The sequence below is a fragment of the Canis lupus genome, chromosome 5 (assembly GCF_003254725.2).
Source record: "Canis lupus dingo isolate Sandy chromosome 5, ASM325472v2, whole genome shotgun sequence".
NCBI lineage: Eukaryota > Metazoa > Chordata > Mammalia > Carnivora > Canidae > Canis > Canis lupus.
In genome coordinates, this window is record NC_064247.1 from 52,026,962 (window position 1) to 52,041,238 (window position 14,277).

Genomic DNA, 14,277 nt, shown 5'->3' on the forward strand with positions numbered 1-14,277 from the left:
AAAGGGAGACAGAACATGAGAGACTCCTAACTCTGGGAAACAAACAAGGGGTGGTGGAAAGGGAGGTGGACAGGGGTCGGGGTGACTGGGTGATGGGCACTAAGGGAGCACTTGATAGGATGAGCACTGGGTGTTATGCTATATGTTGGCAAATTGAACTCCAATTAAAAAAAAAAAGACTCAAGTCTGACTTGTGGCTCTGTTCTTTGCTTTGGGGATGTTTTGGCCACCATATCTCCTGCCAACTCTCCCTCTTAGTATTTACTTAATCCACTTATAATTCTCTTTTAGAATTTTGTTCAAATACATTTCAAAATGAAGCCTTTCCTCAACTCACAGATAAGAACTCATCCCTATTATATGTACTCTATATTTGATAACAACAACAACAGCAACAATGATACCATGATGGCAAGCAGTACTGAGCAACTATTATGTACCAGGCCCTATACCAGCTGCTTTACCTATGTTGCCTCACCTAAACTTCACAACACCCTTGTGAGGTAGTTGTTATCATCATCCTTTTACAGATGAAGAAACTAGATAAAATAAAAAAGCATAATAAAAATATAATGCAAGCCACGTGTAATTGTAGACTTTCTAGTGTCCACATTAAAATAGTAAAAAAAAATAGTAATAATAATTAAGTAGCATCTTAGATATTGCAGGGGTTAAAATGAAATGTCCCCTAAAAACAGCAAAGTTGAGTTTAATGGCAAATTATTTTACATTGCTTCCATTTTAAATGTTAGTTAAAGTAAAAATTTCAAAGTTCAGTTCCTCAGTCACACTAGGCATATTTCAAGTGCTCAATAATCTTATCTTGCTAGTGGTACCATGTTGGATAGTGCAAGCATAGACTAAGAAACTTGCCAGAGTCTTTCGGACAACCACTCAATAAATATTTACTAAGTATTTATTCACAAGGCAGGTGCTGGTCTAATCTCTAGAGACATCATAGTAAATAAAACAGATAAAAATCACTGCTCTGGTGAAACTTTATTATAGTAGGACAAGAGAGACAATAAACAACTAATAAACAGTTTCAGGTGGTATTAGCCATGAAGGAGAATAACGCAGTGGAGAAATGGTGGTGGACAGAGCTATTGTGTATAGCTTGTCAGGCTGTACACTGCCTAATTCCAACGGGTACAATTCACTTTGTGATGTGAATGCCACTCTCTGGAGTTGTACAAAGTAGTAACCCTGGAGATGTGGGCTGAAATCTTATGTATATTAATTGGGAAAGACCCTCCAATAATGAAAGATCATTTTAGCACAGATATGAAGGCAGTGAGGGAGCAAGCTATGCAACATCTGGAAGGAGTACTTTTCAATCAGAGAGAATAGCCAGTGCAAAAGCCCCACAGCAGGAAGAATGCCTAGCATGTTGTAAGAAGAACATATTAAATAGGGAGACGCATAGTAGGAGATGAAGTCGGGGCAGTAGCCAGAAGCTGGATCCAGGTAGGGTTTTGGTGGCCATGACTAGGACTTTGACTTGTATATTGATTAAAATGGGAAACAATGGCCTGATGTCTCTTTTGCTCTCAATCAATCATATTTTTCTTCTTCATTTTATTTATTTATTTGTGAATTAGCCTAGCTGCCCTATTGAGATCATACAGAAGGGGGATGCTAAGTTGCAGGAAGCCAGTGACCCTACTATTGTAGTAATCAAGCTAAAGATGATGATAGTTCAGAAAAGGGTCATAGTAGAAGACATGGTAAAAGCTGGATTTGGAGTGGTAGAAGTGTTTGAAGTAGAAGCTTTAGAACTGGGATCATAGCCCCAGGGAGTCTTATCCCAGAACCCACACTTATCACTACACTGATCCACAATGGGGTTTCCGCCTCTAGAATGTAAGACAGAGAAGAGGTCATGGTCTGTCTTGTTCACAATTCTGTCCTGTTGCCCTGCACGGTATTGAGCACTCAGTACATATTTAATGAACAAATGAACACTTGTTGTGTATAAGGAAGCTGAGTCTCAAGATGTTGGCAATGAATTAGTGACAAGTGGGAATAGAATTGGTATGTACCAGTTGCACAAATATTTTCCACATCTCACTGACCAGCCTGCATATCTCTCCCAACTCCTGTTGTCCAGCAAGCAAGCATTCAAGCCAAGTCCTATTTCTTAGGAAGCTCAGTGACCAGTTGTGACTCTGTTGTTCCTAAACATATGGCACCCCTTTGTTCCACAAATTGAAGCTAGTTGAAAGAGAGCAACAGTGAACTGCATTATGCTTGCCTGCTTTGATATTCTATTCTAATGCCTTTCTGTTCGTTATGGTCACCCTCCTCCTTTTTTTCCCTAAGCACACATTTAAAAGATAAAGAAATATAATCTATCTTCCTATTTCCTTGCATGGTTTTCTGCAGCTGAATATGCTCCCCATAAAATTGATTTAAGATACCTACCAGACTTTAAATTGATTGCAAACTACCTTTAACTTCCATTGCTTTGTTTTTCCTCTAGCAACTTTCTTAACTTAGTTAAATGGGCAAATATTCCTCTGGCTATTACTTCATTGAAGGCTAGCTCCTCTAGACTTTCCTAAGGGCACAAGAAGATCAAAAACTTTTCTATTTTTATTTCATACTCATTTTTTTCACATTATAAAACTAACCCATACTCACTGAAGGAAGTTTGAAACACATATACATGCACATGCATGCACAAAGAAGGGGGAAAAAAGGAAAAATTTAATTCTGTAACTCAAAGATAATACCTTTAAAAATTATTGGTATTTTTCTTGCCATCTCTTTCTGTATGTGAGTGAGTGAATGTGTGTGTGTGTAAGTGTGCACATACATATTTGTTTTGAATCATGCTTTTTCACTTAAAAAACCATTCACATTTTACTATGTAGCCTCTTAAATAGTGCTTTAATAGCTATACACTATTTAGTAATGAAAATGTTGCTATCTTTCCCACTGATAGGCATTTTTCCCAATTATCCTGTCACAAATAATACTACACTGAACACTTTTGTTCATAATATACATTCTGTGTTTAGAATGATTTCTAAATCATTCCCCAAAGTCGAATCACTCCCCAATTCCCAAAAGTAGGATCATTTAGTCAGTCAAAAATAACATTATATTGTACTAGTTTAAACTTCTATCTATAATGTATGCAAACATGTATCTCCCTACTAGCACTAATTATTAAATAGTTGTCTTTTTGTCTCTTTTTATATAAACTATGCTAATTTAATAGATTTAAAAAGCCATCGAATTTTATGAATTTGCATGTGTTTGATCACTTCTAAACTTGAATATTTCCACATACCTGTTTATTCATTATTTAATTATTTTATTCATTTCCTTTTCTTATTAGGATATCAAAATATTCTTATCAATTTGCTTAACTTTTATAGAATAAACATATTGTTTTTGTTAAAATTTTCTATACAAATACGGTTTACCGAATGTTGTTTGTGTTTTCATGTTGTTTATGGCATGATTGTACTATACATTTGAGATGATCAATACCTCCTAAAATAAAAATAAATAGGACACCTGGGTGGCTCTGTCAGTTAAGCATCCAACTCTTGATTTCCACTCAGGTCATGATCTCAGGGTCATGAGATGGAACGTTAAAATGCACTCCATGCTCAGCACAGAGTCTGCCTGAGATTCTCTATCTCTGACTCTCCCTCTGTCCCTCCCCCTGCTCACTCACTCTCTCCATATAAAATAAATAAGTAAAATATTTTAAAATACATAAATAAAATAAAAATAAATATTTATGATAGAGGGATGCCTGGGTGATTCAGTAGTTGAGCATCTGCCTTCAGCTCAGGGCATGATCCTGGAATCCTGGGATTGAGTCCCACATTGGACTCCCTGCATGGAGCCTGCTTCTCCCTTTGCCTATGACTCTGCCCCCCTCTCTCTCTCTCTCTGTCTCTCCATGAATAAATAAAATCTTTAAAAAAATATATTTATGGTAGAAATTTTAGGAAATATAAATAAGCAAGACAAAGAAAATGAAATTCCCCCACGAGCTTATGATGACCATTCATAACATTTGGGGCATTTTCTTTCGTCTTTTGCTTATACACTTAAGTATTGTTTATAAAAGTAATCTCATATTGTATGTTCTACTGTCACTTTTTTAGACAAATTGTTAAAAATTTATTTTAATGGCATGAATACTCTTCATTATTTTTTTAATGGCTTCATAACATAAACAGCAGAATTTATTCAGATCACTGTTGTCAAATCTCTTTATTTCTAATATTTCACTGTTGTAAAGATATGTGGACATTTTTGTAGCCAAATATTTAGACATATCCATAATTATTTATTTAGGATGAGTTTCTAAAAGTGGGTCATAGGCTTAACCAAATTTTAAGGCTTTATTATATATACTACCAAATTGCTCTTCAAACCTATGTCTTAAGTTTATGGCATAAAGATTTATTTTGGCTTAAAGTTGTAAATGTTTGTGTAGTACTTGAAATAATTTAAAAGGAGCAATTTACCTAGCTATGCATGTATTGGGAAAGAAAGATAAATATATCTACAGTGTGCCAGGAACCCCAATTTCCAGAGCAGAGAGCTCACAATTTCTAAGTCTTAGAGTTGGTTGAATGCATTATGTATGGCTTCTTTCCTATATATGCCAGAGAAATTTTGGTTTTAAAAAAATCAACTTTTTGCTTTGTCTCCATCAACTTGTCTTTGCTCTCACAAAACCATATTTTCCAGATCAGCTAAAGATGTGGGGGCAGAGACTCAGGGCCTAATAATAGATGTACCAAATGCTTACATGTACCAAGCAAGCCCTTGCTGACATCCATTTTTTCATTTAATCCCAGAACAGCTTCATCTTTTGGAAGAGGAAACTAAGCTTCAGAATGGTTGAGGGGCTTCTTCTAATTCGCACAGAAGTTGTGGACTGATAACTCACTTCAGAGGAGTACAGTTTTCGCTACTCTGTGTTGCTTCTTCGTGGACTCTAACACTTCACAGATTTTACTTCTCCCTCCACCCCATCTTATCAACTTACACTTGCATTTACATTTATATTAAAAATTGACCTTTGAGAATTGCACACAAGTTCTGGTTTCAGCTTTTGCTCTCTCTCAATTCTTGTTTATTTTAATTAGCCATTTAAAATTGTACATAGCACCTCAACAAAGGAGAATTTCATATTAATGAGGATTAATCACATGCATACTATAAAATAATATAAATTAACCCTAGCAGCAGTTGTTTATATATTCTGAGATATGTCTTAATATGCCTTTTATTCAAAAATGAATAATCGGTTCTGGTTTTTCAAAACCATAGAAAATAAATAGGAATATTGGGAGGGAAATATTGGGTAGAAAATATTGGGAGGGAAAGATATTCAACTCTAGTTAGCATAGATAATTTAAAATATGTAATTATCAAAGGGTATTGTACAGTGTAGTGAGATCAGAAAAAATGAGTCATAAATGTTCAGGTTACTGATGTTTAGTAGAGAAAGTTGATGATCTGAGAGCTTAGACATCCTTTGCATTCCATCTTGACCTCTTACTAACATGGGGCTTTGAATAAGTTCCTTCTTATCTCTGAGAGTCTATTTATATGCCTTTTAAGATATAATGATATTTTCTTAAAATGCTTAGGAGGGCTAAATTCACTATCAAACATGGCAGTCTAAATTGCAAGGTGATGTTACAACATTGGCAGAGGAAAAACAGAATTTGGAATGTCAGTATAATGGTCAATAATGACCATACAACATCCATCATCCATGATATCTCTTATAAGTCCAGGGAGCTGCTAGGCAGTGAGCAACCTGGCCTGAGATCCCAATAAGAGACTGGGGAATTGAATACAGGTTGGTGGAAATGTTTTTATCTAGAGAGTCGGAAACCTCATTTTGGTCTTTTTCTGTGTGGATTTAGCCACATTTTATTCTCTGAGCTTAAGTTTCTTGGGGTATGTGTGAATATCCTTAGCATAGTTGGGTTTTGTTTGGGGGGGGGTCTATAATAGGCCCTCAGAGAATGCAAACTTGGTCTCCTTCTCCCTTTGTTTATAAGGTGAATGCTAGGTTATATGTTACCTAAGTTCCCTCCAAGTTCTCAAGTCCATATTACAATGGGTTCTTATTTCATTTAATTTTCACTACACATTTTTAAAAGATTTTTTATGTATTTATTCATGAGAGACACACACACAGAGAGAGAGAGAGAGAGAGAGAGGCAGAGACACAGGCAGAGGGAGAAGCAGGCTCCCTGCAGGGAGCTGGATAAGAAACCCAATCTTAGGATCCCAGGATCATGCCCTGAGCTGAAGGCAGAGGCTCATCCACTGAGCCACCCACGTGCCCCTCATTATGCATTCTTGATTGACTAAGTTCATAATAACCCAGTTCTGATTTTCATTTGATTCCCATAATCATAAAATGCCATAGCTAGAATAAACCTCAGAAACCGCCCAACCCCTTTATTTTACTCACAAGTAAACAAGCTCATTAATGGGGGTCAATGGGGAAGTTGACTTGGTCAAGGTTAAACTGTAGGTATGCCAGAGTAGAGAACACCATCCATGTTTTCTGGTCAGCCCCAAGGCTCAGCACCTACCCCTTCCCCAACCTCCCGCTGCTTTTGGTACGTTCTAGCCCGCAAGGCAGCACGATTTGCCCTTCTTGTGTTAACATTATTCTAGCATGTAATGTCTGTGTTTAAGGCAATGACCTGAGAAATACTTTTATTTCCAGTGATGCACTTATTTTGCAGGGTTTATTAATTTTATTTATGTATTTGATCTCTCAAATGAAATAATAAACTAATTAGTGGGACAATTTACTGGTGCACTCCGCCAACGGTGTTTTACAGCATCGGAGCAAGCTGGTCGAACTGTGGTGTCAGCACATACACTTTCTGCCCTGCTGCCCTTAATTTTAGCTGTCAGACACACATAGCAGTCAGCCCCATGCTAGGTACTGGTGTCTCCGGAGGCATCCAGAGATGTCAGGTAAGAGGGCAAGGGAACTTGCACCCAGGAGCCTCCCCAGAATTTATTCAAGAGACAGGCTGATTCAGTAGGCCTCCCAGAGAACTAAGCCAGTGAATTACCTGAACTGCCCAGAATGTGAATTTCCAGAGAATAAGGGAAAGCAATGTATATATGTATATATGTATATATGTATATATGTATATAGAAGTGTTGAAAGTCATTCTCAGGCCCCTAGTCCATCAAGGCCAAGAATAAAGCAAGGAGTAGGACAGGAAGATTGACATTGCTAGATGCGGGAGCAGGGGTGGGAGGGATACCAGAAGATTCAGTCATTGGAAAAATTGGACAATGTATTACCAAAGGTTTTTTGGGGGAGGTTTTTTTTTGTTTTGTTTGGGTTGGCTTGGTTTGGTTTTTTAACTGGCTTTAATGTGAAGTACATGGACTTCCTTCTCAGACGGCCCTCATCTATGCCCTCTTAACAGCCAATACTTTCTCATCTGAGAATTAATCATAGTCTTGTCATTATTTTCTTTCCTGTCCCCATTTGACTGTTAACACCATTATATCACCAAGGCTTACAACCATGTCTGGAATATAACACAGTTCAGTAAACATTTGTTGAATGAAAGAATGAATGGATAGACGAACAAATGAATAAGTGAATCAATCTGTCAGAGCTGCTAAGGGCCAACGACCTATGAACTGTTTTCCTCTTCTGTCTTTGATGTAATAAGCAGAACTCAACCGGAAATAACCTCTTTAAATATTTATATTTTTTATAGAATTACTCAGTATAGCAAAGAAGCATCCAACATGAAAGTATTTAACCTCTCTTGACTAAACCTTCCTTCTTATTAATGCTTAATTATACCACATGCACACACAGAAGCATACTCATTTGGAGTAGAGGTAAAAGGTCATATAGTACCTTAAACCCTTATGTGGTATCTCTGCTTGCCCACTAGTTGCCTTGTGGGTATGGATGCTGCCATTGTCCTGGCTGCCACTACAGTATCACTGTGGACTGCATCTAGCATGAGAGTTCTTGTCAGAGCAATTTCTAGACCTGTAGAGGCTGGAACATTAGGAGAGAAGAGGGTCAGTGGGACCCTGCAGTGGGAGCTAGGCAAGCTTAGGATTCTCTCACTCTGTAGTGAGAACTCCTTTACTGTGAGTGGCTCCCCTAGAGGAGTTACCTTTGCTATGATTGGCTGTATACAAATTAGCAAACCCGGGTGTATTCAACCTAGATATAATTAGTGTATACCTTGTCTCTGCTACTTCCCTATCCAACTAGCTGTAGAGTTTTTGGGGAGTGTACAAATGAGGTAACACTAACTTGTTGATGCGCTTTACATATGACAGCTCTTATTGGGACATAAGTAGTTCTCATGTGTTGGTGATGATAAAGTGCTGGGGCGGGAACTGGGACTTGTGCTCCTAATTTATGTATTTACCTTCTATATGCTCAGAGAGCCTGGATTCTAGACCCATGCAGATTCCAGGTCATGGGAGTGTCTTAGAGATCTTTGGCAAATACCTAGAATTATTTGTATAACAATTCTAATGATAAGGCCTACCATTATTCCATACCTACCACATAGCAGCCACTCTACTAAGGTCTTTCAATATAGTGCTTAAGGGTCACAACAAGCCTGCAATTAGGTATTCTTATCCCATTTTACAGTGAGAAATATCAAGTTCAGAAAGGTGAAATAACTTGCCCAGAGTCACACAGGGCGGATTGTGTTGATAAGAAAACATAATAAGTTTCATACAGAGTCGTGATATTACTATTAAAGATAGAAAAATTGTTAAAAAAAAAAACAAATAAACTTGAAAAAGCAACTATCTATTGGCTCATTTACTCTAGGAATTGAGGAAGGTAGCAGAGGTAGTGCATATTCTGTTTTAACTGTAGAGCACGTACAGACAGCTTGTAAAAAAATTCTATTTTTCTGGGAGTTGTGTTTGGGAGCTCTAGGCTTATTCCCAGGTCTCCAAAAGCAGAAAATTTTCCAAGCTCCCATAATGTCCAGCTGACAAACTGCAGTCTCTTTCTGACCCAAGACCTGTGTCACTGGTCAAGGATCAAACAGAAGGTGTGGGCATGTGTGCCCACACCTCTCTTTCTAGGTGACTAAAATAGACTTTAGACTTTCCTGTGTAGTCACAGCCTGGCAAGGACAGGTTGCAATTTTATATAGCATCTGTCAGGAGTAGAGATTCTTCACCAAAAGTTATAAACTATTGATAGATCTAAGCATGAGTATTTAATTTTTTTCCTGCAAACTCTAGATGTCTGGTGTATATTTAAAATAAGTGGTTTTGTTGTTGTTATTCCATTAGATTTTTTCAGTTTATATATTAAATCAGGTGTTAACACATGCTGGATGATGTTTTTCTACTTTGTGTATCTTCATGGCTCTTATAACCATGGCATATTTAATTGATTTGTTTAGTTTAGTGTCTGCCTCCATTCCCTGGAATGTAAGCTCATGAGGGCAGAAATATCTGTTTAGTCTGTTATTAAATCTCCAGTGATAAAAGCAGTACTTGGCATAATTAGGGTCTCAGAAAATATTTGTGAATAATAATGGTGGATAGAAAGATGTATGTATATATGGGTAGGTGGGCAGGTGGACAGATGGATAGGCCCTATCAACTGTGAAAACTTAAGATAAAATTATATTAATTAAGGTAGTACAGGTATTTGCACAGAACTAGAAAACTAGACTAATGGAATAAGATCTAGACCCCAAAATACCCTATGCTGACTACGTGTAGACTGTACGTGATAGACTGAGATATAAATGGTACAAGGATCATGCAGAAATATACAGAAAATGTACTGAGTCCTAACCTGATACCATATAAAGAATATCAATTCCAGGTGACTTAAATTTAAGAAGCATAACTTTAAAAATTTTTAAAGAAACTATAGAAGAATGTCTTTATGACGGAGGGGTAGGAAAGGATATACTGAATAAAAGCAAAGCAAAGGAAAGCAAACCAAGCAAAAAACACCTACCTTAAAGGGAAGTACTGATATAGTTCTTTACATTAAAAAATTTTTAAGTTTTATTTTATGGGCGCCTCGGTGGCTCAGAGGTTGAGCATCTGCCTTTGGCTCAGGGCATTATCCCGAGTCCTGCATCAGACTCCCCAGAGGGAGCTTACTTCTCCCTCTGCCTCTGTCTCTACCTCCCTGTGTCTCTCATGAATAAGTAAATAAAATCTTTTTAAAATAAATCTAAAAAGAGTTTTATTTTAAACAAAATAAAAAGACAAGCATTGGACCAGGAAAAATAGTTGGAACATATGCAACTGCAAAAGAGTTGCATCCAAAAAAAAAAAAAAAAAAGTTGCATCCAAAGCATGCAGATTAGTATAGAAGGTAGTTATAACACATCCCAAGGTATCACTACATATTTTGATTGAATATTACCATCTTACCATTTTGCTATTTCTTTCCATGGCTTTTGCCCACATCAAGTTTATGACTTAGATAAATATCACCTGCCAGGTAAGGTCATTCCTGACTACCTTATTTGAACTTGAGGTCCCACCTCAGCCCTCTTCAGTACTCCCTCTGCTTCTGCTTTTTCCATGACACATATGACCATATGACACACTAGGCACCCTGCTTTCCTATCTGCTTAGGATATATTGCCGACCTCCTGTAACAACAGAAAAACATGGACATATATAAAAGCAGCAGAAGAAACCTAATAGAAAAAAACGTATAAAATAAAAATAATAAAAAAATGTTCAATCTCACTAGTAATTAGAGAAATCCATGCCAAAATATAAGATATTTTACATCCATCATTTTGGAAACATTTTAAAGTGTGGCAATACCAAATGTTGGTGATACAATTAACTCATGCTGGATCAGTATGAATTACTACTGACACTTGGTAGAGCCACGTGTTACATCTAATAACTTTGAAGATGCATAGACCACAGAGAGATCTCACAGATATGTATCCAAGGAGTGTGACAGTGTCCACTGCAGCATTACTTCTTTTTGCAGTTTGAAAACAGCCCAAATGTTAATCCATACGAATGACTAATCAGAACATAACATATAATAAAATATTATCTAAATGTTAAAATGAAAGAATTTAATCCACTATCAAAGTGGCTAAATCTTTAAAACATATTTAAGAAAATAAGCAAGCTTCAGATGGATGCCTACAGTGGAAAATCATTTAAACAAAGTTTTAAAACATATGAAAACATTGCTATATGGTTTTTGTGGATGCAAGCATGTAGTAGAAGCAGAAAAACATGCATGGAAATTTGAGGGTATAGTTATTTTTGTGGAAATAGGAAGGAATTCATAGGGTAATTTTGCTTATATTTATAATGTTTCTTTTTAAAAGGAAATATCTGAAGCAAACATGACAGAATGGTAATATGTGACCAGGCTGGGTGGCAGTACATAAGTTTTGGTTATAATTATGTCTATACTCAACTTCATGCTTGAAATATTTAATAAGAAAAGAAATAGGAGAGTATTAAGTGTGACTGGCAAGGGAATAAAGTTCAAGCCATAGCATATCAAATAATACGGCGTGACATAGCAAAATTGTAAACTGAATTTTGTTGTTAATCATGACTGGATGCAAACCCAAATTCAGTAACTTCTTTTTTAAACACTTAATGAGATTAGGTTTTGGAACCTGACATTCAAGGTTTGAATCTTGACTCAGACACTTAATAACTATTTAAAATTGGGTATCAGTTTTCTCATCTTCAAAGTGGAGAAATGAAATAAAATGGATTTTTTTAAAATAGAGGAAATCTTCCCAGAGAGGGAGACAAACCATGAGAGAGATTCTTAACTATAGGACACAAACTGAGGGTTGTTGGAGGGGGTGGGTGGTGGGGTAATTGGGTGATGGGAGTTAAAGAAGGCACATGATGTGATGAGCACTGGGTGTTATATGTAACTGATAAATTTATTGAGCTCTACATCTGAAGCTAGTGGTGTACAATATGTTGGCTAATTGAATTAAAATTTTTTTAAAAAAATAGAGGAAATCGACAAAACCAAGAGTTGTCCTTCAAAAGGATCAACAAAACTTGTAAACTTTTAGCTAGATCGATTAAGAAAAAGGAGAAAAATCAACTAAAATCAGAAAGAAAGAGGGGACAGTACTACCAACACTACAGAAATAAAAATTATTATAAAGTGAAAAAATAGTGCCTCCTCATGACAACCATTCTGAGGATGAAATGAGATCAGATTTGCATAGTGTTCAACATACTACAAGGCACATAATAAAATGGAAGACTGGTATATGTTAAGAGCTCCAGGTTCTGATGTAAACAAGCATGAGTTTGAAGTCTATTTTTTTTCAAATTCCTTTATTCATGAGAAATACACAGAGAGAGGCAGGGACCTAGGCAGAGGGAGAAGCAGGCTCCCTGCAGGAAGCCTGATATGGGACTCAATCATGGAACTCCAGGATCACACCTCAAGCCAAAGGGAGAGAGAGGCTCAATGGCTAAGCCACCCAGGCATCCTGAGCTTGAAGTCTATTTTGAATGCTATGCTGTCTCTCATTTTAATTGTTTCCTACAATAACCCTATGAGGTTGGTATTATTATTATACTATTTTATGTAAGTAAGAAAACTGAGCCTGACAGAGGTCAAATAACTTGCCCAAGATTTTCTATCTCTTTTTAAAAGAGATGAGATTCAAACCAGACCTACCCCCAGAAAAATATAACTGTAACTTAATATCCTGAGTCTATTTCACTAGTTTTATGAATAAACTAAATTGAATCCATATAAAACATTACAATGATCTATCCTTTAGCTTTTGTTTTCTTTTAGTAGGAAGTCAACCATCCATTGCTGATTAAAACTAATAACAAATATCTACTTAGTGTATGTATATGTAAGTCTAAACATGTAAAATAATGGAGTTGCCATAATGGGATGTTATTGCTAGATAAATATTCCTGCCTTAAGCAGATTCTTGGTCTTGGAATATATTGGAAGTTCAGTAGGCTGTGATATTCCATTATGTTGAGTCTCTCTCCCTCTCTCTTTCTCTTTTTAACCATAGGCTCTTTTACTTTTTTTTTTTTTTTTCAGTTTCACTGTCTTCCCTGAAAAATGGTTATCTCTCTGCTTTCCAACTTCTTTTATCTTCTGTGAATCCAGATGAAACTTAATTTTTATTGTCACCAATTATTTTGAATGAACATTTTTTAATGTAATTTTCATTGAGATAGTTCCATTTATTAAGTCTTCATTCATTCACTTACTCGCTCTTTTATGCAGCAAACATTGAGTGGTGACCATGAACTTGTCTCTGGACTATGTTTCCAGGAAATAAGGGTTAATAATACTAGAGAGAGGCAGAGATGGAAATAGACAATCCCAGGGCAGTGTTACCTGCAGATTGGAATTGATGCTGGAGAGCATAGAGTCTCCCATTTAATAGGGGGATGCAGGAGAAGTGACACAGAAATGGCGATGTTGCACCTCAAACTTCTATTTAGTATGTTTATTTACTGTCTAGAAAATAATACATCATCTTTGTAGAAAACTTGGAAAGTAAAAGGACAAGAGAAAAATAACCTATAATCATGCTATCGAGAGCCACTGTTAACAGTTGGTATATTTTTTAAGACCAACTTCTACATGGATGAGCTCAAATTTTATAATTTTACTATATTACACATATTTTCTCAATCCTAAAATTTTTTAAGATTATTTTTGTATGTGCATAATATTTTTCCATGTAGAAATACTAACATTCATTTTATCATTCCTTTATCGGTTGTTTCTCTCTTACAAATAACATTGTGTGCATAAATATTGGCCTGAATTCGTGATTGTTTCCTTGAAAAGGAGTCCTGAAGGTGAATTACAGATGATCACTTTTAAGACTCTTGACATTTTCTCCAGTGCCCTCTTCTTTAATGATCTCAAGGCAAGAGCTAAAGCCTCTAAGAAAGTCAGATGAATTACAAATTGGAGAAGTTCTTTAAAAATTCCTACACACTTCTGTGTATGTGTAGATATGCATGTGAATGTGTACACATGTTTGTGAGGAAGAGCTAACCACACACACACACACACACACACACATATCCTGATCCCTCCTACCTTAGAGGCATTGTGTACCCTCTCTAGCGGAGTACTTAAAATGGACTGTCTTTGTTGATTTTTTTTTGGTGGTGGTGGTGGTTTTGTTTTATACACTACTGTATTTCCAGTGCCTGATATATGGTAGGAAATTAGTAAATATTTCTTTAGCGAAAGAGAGGGAATAAAAACAA

At 36.4% G+C, this 14,277-nt stretch overlaps 1 protein-coding gene across 20 annotated transcripts in view; it reads left to right on the forward strand.

Moving 5' to 3' along the window:
* The window catches only part of DAB1 (DAB adaptor protein 1), a 1,117,693-nt gene that overhangs the window by 514,871 nt on the left and 588,545 nt on the right, over positions 1-14,277 (forward strand). For 2 of the 20 annotated variants that reach the window (XM_025427787.3, XM_025427785.3), the window contains exon 1: positions 5,733-5,845. The exons of the other annotated variants lie outside the window; for them this stretch is intronic. The gene's annotated coding sequence lies outside the window, so the exon portion shown is untranslated. Of the gene's footprint in view, positions 1-5,732; positions 5,846-14,277 lie in introns of those variants that run through there. 20 annotated transcript variants of the gene reach the window in all.